General features: G+C 41.6%; 1 pseudogene; it reads left to right on the top strand.

Annotated features, from left to right (window-relative positions):
* The first annotated feature begins 6,503 nt into the window (after nt 1–6,503).
* LOC126105297 (5S ribosomal RNA) lies at nt 6,504–6,621 on the top strand (annotated as a pseudogene).
* The last annotated feature ends 452 nt before the right edge of the window (nt 6,622–7,073 follow it).

Below are 7,073 nucleotides of genomic sequence, written 5' to 3'. Positions count from 1 at the left end.
CCTCGCAATGTGACACTACAGAAGAATGCTGAGGATTAGGTGGGTAGATCTGGTAACTACTGAGGAGGTACTCAGTCAAATTTGGGAGAAGAGAAATTTGTGGCACAACTTGACAAGAAGAAGGGATCGGTTCGTAGGACATATTCACCGGAATCAAGGGATCACCAATTTACTACTGGAGGGCAGCGTTGAGGGTGAGAGGCGTAGAGGGACACCAAGAGATGAATGTACTAAGCAGATTCAAAAGGATGTAGGTTGCAGTAGTTACTTGAAGATGAAGAGGCTTGCACAGGATAGAGTAGGATGGAGAGCTGCATCAGGACTACGGCAACGACAACAACAACGACAGTATTTTATTCAATAATTGTGCAGAGTTTATTGACAGAGGTTATTCAAGGTAAGAACTGATAAAAAATCATTAATATTCAATGAATGCAAAAACTTTAATACTAATTTGATGTTTGGTTGGCGGGTGTCCGAGACTTTATAATAACATAATGGTGTTCCACAGGTATACGAGTATTTTTCCACGATTTTTACGAGACGATACATAATGACATTAATAAGTTACAATTATTGCCAAGATGACGATGTTCATTAAAACCAGGCAGACTTTCTTCTGGTGAAACCAAGATTAAGCAGAAGTCGCAACAGGCTGAGAAATATGGGCAGCCTACTTTTCCAAATGGTTCAAATGGCTCTGAGCACTACGGAACTTAACTGCTGAGGTCATCAGTCTCCTACAACTTAGAACTACTTAAACCTAACTAATCTAAGGATATCACACACATCCATGCCCGTAGCAGGATTCGAACCTGCAACAATAGCGGTCGTGCGGTTCCAGACTGTAGCGCCTAGAAGCGCTCTGCCACATCGTCCGGCTACTTTTCAACAAACTACCCCTATCAATCGGAAACAAAAGCAATACCTTCAGGAAGAAAGTTAAGGGTTTACCAATGAAATATACTTTTTATTATATTGATGAGTAACTGAAGATAAACTTGAATGAACTACCTGATATTCCCTCTCCGTTTCAATGCTCAATATTGCTTATAATAACTTTTAATGCTTGCCTCTCACTTAAGGCAGAATTTCTACTCGTGACTGTTTCGTAGAATTGTATAGAAATGATAGGCTTGCACTCATATGTAAGAAGATCTGCTAAGATATTTCCACGTGTTTTCCATCTTTTAGTATATTAAAGTAGACGCTGAATATTTTGCATCCGCTATAGTAATTCGTACAGTATGTATGCTGAATTTTCATGTATATTTTCATCTATTTAGTTGCTTAAGATAAATATTATGTTATTGAAGTTATTGCAAAATAACTGTTAAATACCAATATAGTGTGTAAAAATATAATTAACGTCAACCCGAAATTTTTGTGGTTGCACAGTACAAGATTTCTGGGTTTCAAATAAACAAAAATCTTTGTGGATGAAAGTTGTCCTTCACACACAGGAACACTCCTGCAAGGTGAAGTTGGTAGTGAAAAGTGGCCAGAACCTGCTAACCTTACTCCTCAGATGGTCTTTTCAGAACGTAGTGCCATCTCGGTCAGTCGACAGTTTTTATGGGACAATAGGTTTCAAATAGGACCCAAGAAGCGCATTAGCTCTTACTGTATAGGTGGTCTTCAAGGGAACGAGAGTTACTTTCATTGTATTGCTGATCTTCATGGGGACAACAGGTGTACTCACTCGATAGCTTGTCCTCAAGAGAACAGCAGATGCCCTCACTGTACAACCGGTGTTTCAGGGAAACAACAGGCGCTTTCACTGAATAGCTGGTCTTCCAGGGAAACAGCAGATGTTCTTGCTTTATAGCTAGTCTTCGAGGGAACAACAAACGCTGCCACTATATAGCTTACCTTCAGGGGAATAAGAGAAGCTCTTACTGTGTAGCCGATCTTCAAGGGAACAACGGAGACACTCACTGTACGTTGGTCTGCAAAGGAGCAAACAGACATTCACACTGTTTAGCTGGTCTGCAAAGGTATTCACGGGAACAACAGGCACTTCCGCAGTGTGTGTAGTCAGCCATCCACATCTCGTGGACCAACAGCTTAGCCGCCAAGACTACAAAGGTTGCCTGAGTGCTGAATTATTCGAGGAATGGGCAGTAACTTTAATCTTCTAACAGCTCGCTAGTTGCAGTATCTCTATTAGCTGAAATAAGAACCATAGCTCTATAAAGCACAACCGTCACTAAGCCTCGACGTCCTACGTTCTGCTGTTCAAATCACGCTAAGTTTTCTATCCCACTATATCATTATTTTTAACGTATCTCTCTCTATCGTTTCATTGCTCAGTGTTTCTTTCTTATCTCATGAGATACGGTTTCTGAAGCTAACATGGAAATAACAACCAGCCTTATTATACATGCATGTTGAACAACTGAAGCACTCTCGGCTACCTACTGCAGTGCGATAACTTACATGAAGAAATCAGTTTCTTTTTATTTGTAATTTAATACTTCAGTATACACTGCGTTACAAGTAAGTTAAGCACCCAGAAAGAGAGAGGGAAACAAAATGAAATATCACTGGTTTGAAAGGCCATGTGAGATTGTTTCTTTGAACACAAAACTAGCCAAATTTACAAAAAACTTGGGAGTATGAGAACACTTATTATTAGTATGACGTCACACACCTTCTGGTCTGTATGCGAGCACTGATTCGGTGGAGAAGTGTGTCACAGAGCCGTTGCATCCTCTCCTGTTACCTCTGCTCCTTGATATCATGGATATTGGCACCGGAACAGAGTTGATGTTCCCACACATCCTCTATCGGGAGACATCTGGGATTCCTGCTGGCTATTGGAGTACCTCAGCATTGTGCAGGCTGTTCATAGAGACTCGGTCCATGCGTGGTGGAGCGTTATCCTGCTGAAGAATGACACCACAATACTGCCGCGTGAAAAGGAGCACATGAGGATAGAGGTTGTCTGTCACGTACCATTATACCAGCCAGAGTTCCTTCAAATACTACCAGCGTTGACCTGAAGACATACCCAATGTCTTCCCACACCATGATAGCAGGAGTAACACGGCTGTGCCTCTCTAAAATATTGGAAAGAATGGACCTCTCACCAGAACGCAGCCATACTCGCCGACAGTGATCATCCTTGGTAATGCAGGACTGCGATTCGTCACTGAACACAATCCGAAGCCATTCACCAGACCTCCATGCTTCCTGATTGTGACACCATTCCAAACGCAGCTATTTGTGATGTGATGTTTAGGGCAAAATTGCTAAAAAAAATTCGAATATTTTATTGCGTAATTTATTAGACTGATTCTTTAAGAAAAACATCGCAAAGTTTTATAATCGAATTCTGGCTAGAAATATGCTTTAGAAAAAATTTTTTGGGCGTCTGCACTTGCCATGCACACTCTTTCTATGCTATGATCCACACCTTCTTTACGCTAGTATTTTTTTGGGCGTTAATTTTTCTTTCACACGATCGAAACGAACTAGAAGGCTGTGAGAAGGATTGTCTTTGCTTGCTCCTTTGTTTACATCATAGTTTTTTTTAATAGTATGCGCTAGAAACTTATTTCAGTTTTGCATATATCTACCTCTTTGCTTTACAGAAACTATGGTAATTACAAATTCAAATCCAAAATGTAGGTCGATGCTCATTTTCAAGCAAAAGACTGGACACATATTTAAAAAAGTGAGGAATCGTCGAGTTTCATGTGTAAAAGTTGAAGAAATTTAAATAACAGTCTTACTGATGCTGCTCCTAAGTGTGAAGAACAATTTATGACAAAGTCACTGAGTTCATAGAAGAAGAAAATTAGTGGAAAGCCACACACCCAGAAACGTGGTTTGGCAGTTGCTGTTTTAGATATTGCAAAACCAATATTCAGGTACATAGCAATCCTAAACTACTGAGAAAATGTGTACGTGGGAAAACACAGAATGGAAATGAGAACTGCAATGACATTACATGGATGCGTTGCTCAAAAACAGACTTTCTATCCTCAGTTGTCGTGAGGATAGCTGCATGTGATGCCTGTCGAGTGTTCAGTAGTAGAAATGTTGGTACGATTAAGTGCCTGCACATACTGGACTTCCATCCAGGTGCTTCACAATGAAGGTTCTCAGAAACATCGATGAAGCGCGACTGGAGAAAGCTCAGGAAGCAGAAGAAGAAATGTAAAAGTAGGCTAGGCACAGGAGGGGGAAGAGACTACGCCAGGGAGACGAAGAAGAGAATAAAGATTATGGATGCGGCCAAAATTAGTCACTAGATGTATGGCGATATTGTCAAAAATTGAAATAAAAACTTGAAATGCGAGTTGCCGTAAACTGGAGTTTTAGAGCTGTAATATACCTTTCCTGAGGAACTATAAAAGCTAACCTCCTGAAATTTTGAGTAGTTCTTAAGAATTACTTACTGAGTGATCCTCTGCAATCCTTTTCCGCTATATTTTCTCTGAGAAAAGTTTCTTAAAATTTCAGAAAACGAGAGCAGTCCCGGGTAACACGAAACTGAAAAATTATCGCTTGATTAGTTTACGGCAAAAGTACTTTTCAGAAACAATGGTAATTAAAAATTCAAATCCAAAATGTATGTCGATGGTCATTTTCAAACAAAATTAGCACAGAATATCAAATGGCTCTGAGCACTATGGGACTCAACATCTTAGGTCATAAGTCCCCTAGAACTTAGAACTACTTAAACGTAACTAACCTAAGGACATCACACACACCCATGCCCGAGGCAGGATTCGAACCTGCGACCGTAGCAGTCCCGCGGTTCCGGACTGCAGCGCCAGAACCGCTAGACCACCGCGGCCGGCACAGAATATCAAGCATTATGTTGTACACAATAGTCTCACTCTTTACTAGTTTAGACGTAATATTTTGGGAGATATACATGGATGTTTAGATACAAGAAAGCATTTTGCTCTACGTCTATCCTTCACAAAAGCATACCCATGGGACGGTGATTCTCAAGTCCGGCTGCAGCTAGCTTCCGAACAATGCTACGAGATGACAAACAATTTCGCAGGGAATCCATTTCTTGCTCACAGACGGCACGTGCGAAAGTGAAATAACGTTTCTGGTGCACAATACATTGACTCTCCATGCCGGTTGACTCGTGTCATCGACCGGATCCTTGAAGACGAGTACGCCAGGCTTTATGTTCCCATTCAGTTCAATATAGGGCCAGTACTACATGATCAGCGAATAAAATAATGAGGGACGAAATTTCTGTAATTCATACAAATCACTTACTGGTTCTCTGTCTTGGTATATGATCTGTGTACTTAAGAATACATTAATTTTGTGGGTCTGAGTTACATCGTTCTATTTGCCACAAAGAATTCAGCTGTAATCATTTATATACCTTCCGATGGAGTGAAAGTGCAACACGTTACATTGACATCCGACCACGTCTTCTGGGTGGTTCACTTTTTTTGTTCTAGTAGGGTAAAATTTTTATTTGGGTCTGGCTACGACTATTGAGTAGTATTATAAGATTGTCAGCTGTCCTTTATTTAGTGTAGTAGCTTTGATCACCTTAACTGTCGTTAACCAATAGTCTGAAGTAGTTACGGCCTGTCAGTAGGAAATGAAAAACAAAAGAGGTTTTTACACGGCGGCCTCCGTCGGAGGTTCGAGTCCTCCCTCGGGCATGGGTGTGTGTGTGTTGTCCATAGCGTAAGTTAGGTTAAGTTACATTAAGTAGTGTGTAAGCGTAGGCACCGATGACCTAAGCAGTTTGGTCCCATAAGCACTTACCACAAATTTAGAAAAATTTATACACATTTTACAGGAACGATGTATTGGTCGAGAAGATTAAGTAGCATGGCTTCAGACATTAATCCTTTAGATTTTTGGCTGTGGGGACGTTTAAGGGCATTAGTGTATAGGACATCCATCGCCAGTGTGCCCACGTTACAGCAGCGTCTGTCCTATGCCTGTGAACAAATCTGAGGGAGCCATCTCTTTTCGCATGTGTTCGTTACTCTTTAAGGAAAAAGCGTGAAGGAGACAAAACTGTAGTGTCAGTGACTACCGTAGGAAAGATTGGCCAATATGACAAGAAATAGCCGGCCGAAGTGACCGAGCGGTTAAAGGCGCTACAGTCTGGAACCGCACAACCGCTACGGTCGCAGGTTCGAATCCTGCCTCGGGCATGGATGTGTGTGATGCCCTTAGGTTAGTTAGGTTTAAGTAGTTCTAAGTTCTAGGGGACTTATGACCACAGCAGTTGAGTCCCATAGTGCTCAGAGCCATTTGAACCATTTTTGACAAGAAATATTTGTTACTGGATGTATATTTACAGTAAATTGTTTCTAATTTTGATCAGTACCATCTGCTGTAAGAATAAGTCATTTTTAAAATATCGTATTGTTGATTCTGATGGTTCCATAACACTCTCGTCGCCTTGTGGAGTCATGTAATGTAGCGTTAGTGTCATCACCGAGGTGAAAGCAAGTGCCACACTATACTGTGTGTATGTTCATGAGTGAAGTAAGTCACATGCCAACGGGCTTGCCGCAGTGGTAACACCGGTTCCCGTCAGATCACCGAAGTTAAGCGCTGTCGGGCTGGGCTAGCACTTGGATGGGTGACCATTCCGTCTGCCGAGCGCTGTTGGCAAGCGGGATGCACGCAGCCCTTGTGAGGCAAACAGAGGAGCTACTTGATTGGGAAGTAGCGGCTCCGGTCTCGTAAACAGACGTAAGGCTGAGAGAATCGTGTGTTGACCACATGCCCCTCCACATTCGCATCCAGTGACGCCTGCGGGCTGAGAATGACACGGCGGTCGGTCGGTGCTGTTGGGCGTTCTAAGGCCTGTCCGGACGGAGAGAGAGAGAGAGAGAAGTAAGTCACTTAAATAATGACTGATTTTTGCATTTTTAATTACTTGTTTGTTACTTCCACAAATACGCCATTATAACGAAGGCTATAGTACCATTTAGCTAAACCGTAGATTTGTCAATGGTAGGTTAAAGCTTCGCGAGACGACGAATGTTTGTATTTCATCTACTGTCTGTAAATGCGTAGCAGTTTGCACAAAAATGTAGATAATATGCCGCAGATAAAAAGTT

The sequence above is a fragment of the Schistocerca cancellata genome, chromosome 1, assembly GCF_023864275.1.
Source record: "Schistocerca cancellata isolate TAMUIC-IGC-003103 chromosome 1, iqSchCanc2.1, whole genome shotgun sequence".
NCBI lineage: Eukaryota > Metazoa > Arthropoda > Insecta > Orthoptera > Acrididae > Schistocerca > Schistocerca cancellata.
This window is presented reverse-complemented; position numbering and strand designations above follow the sequence as displayed.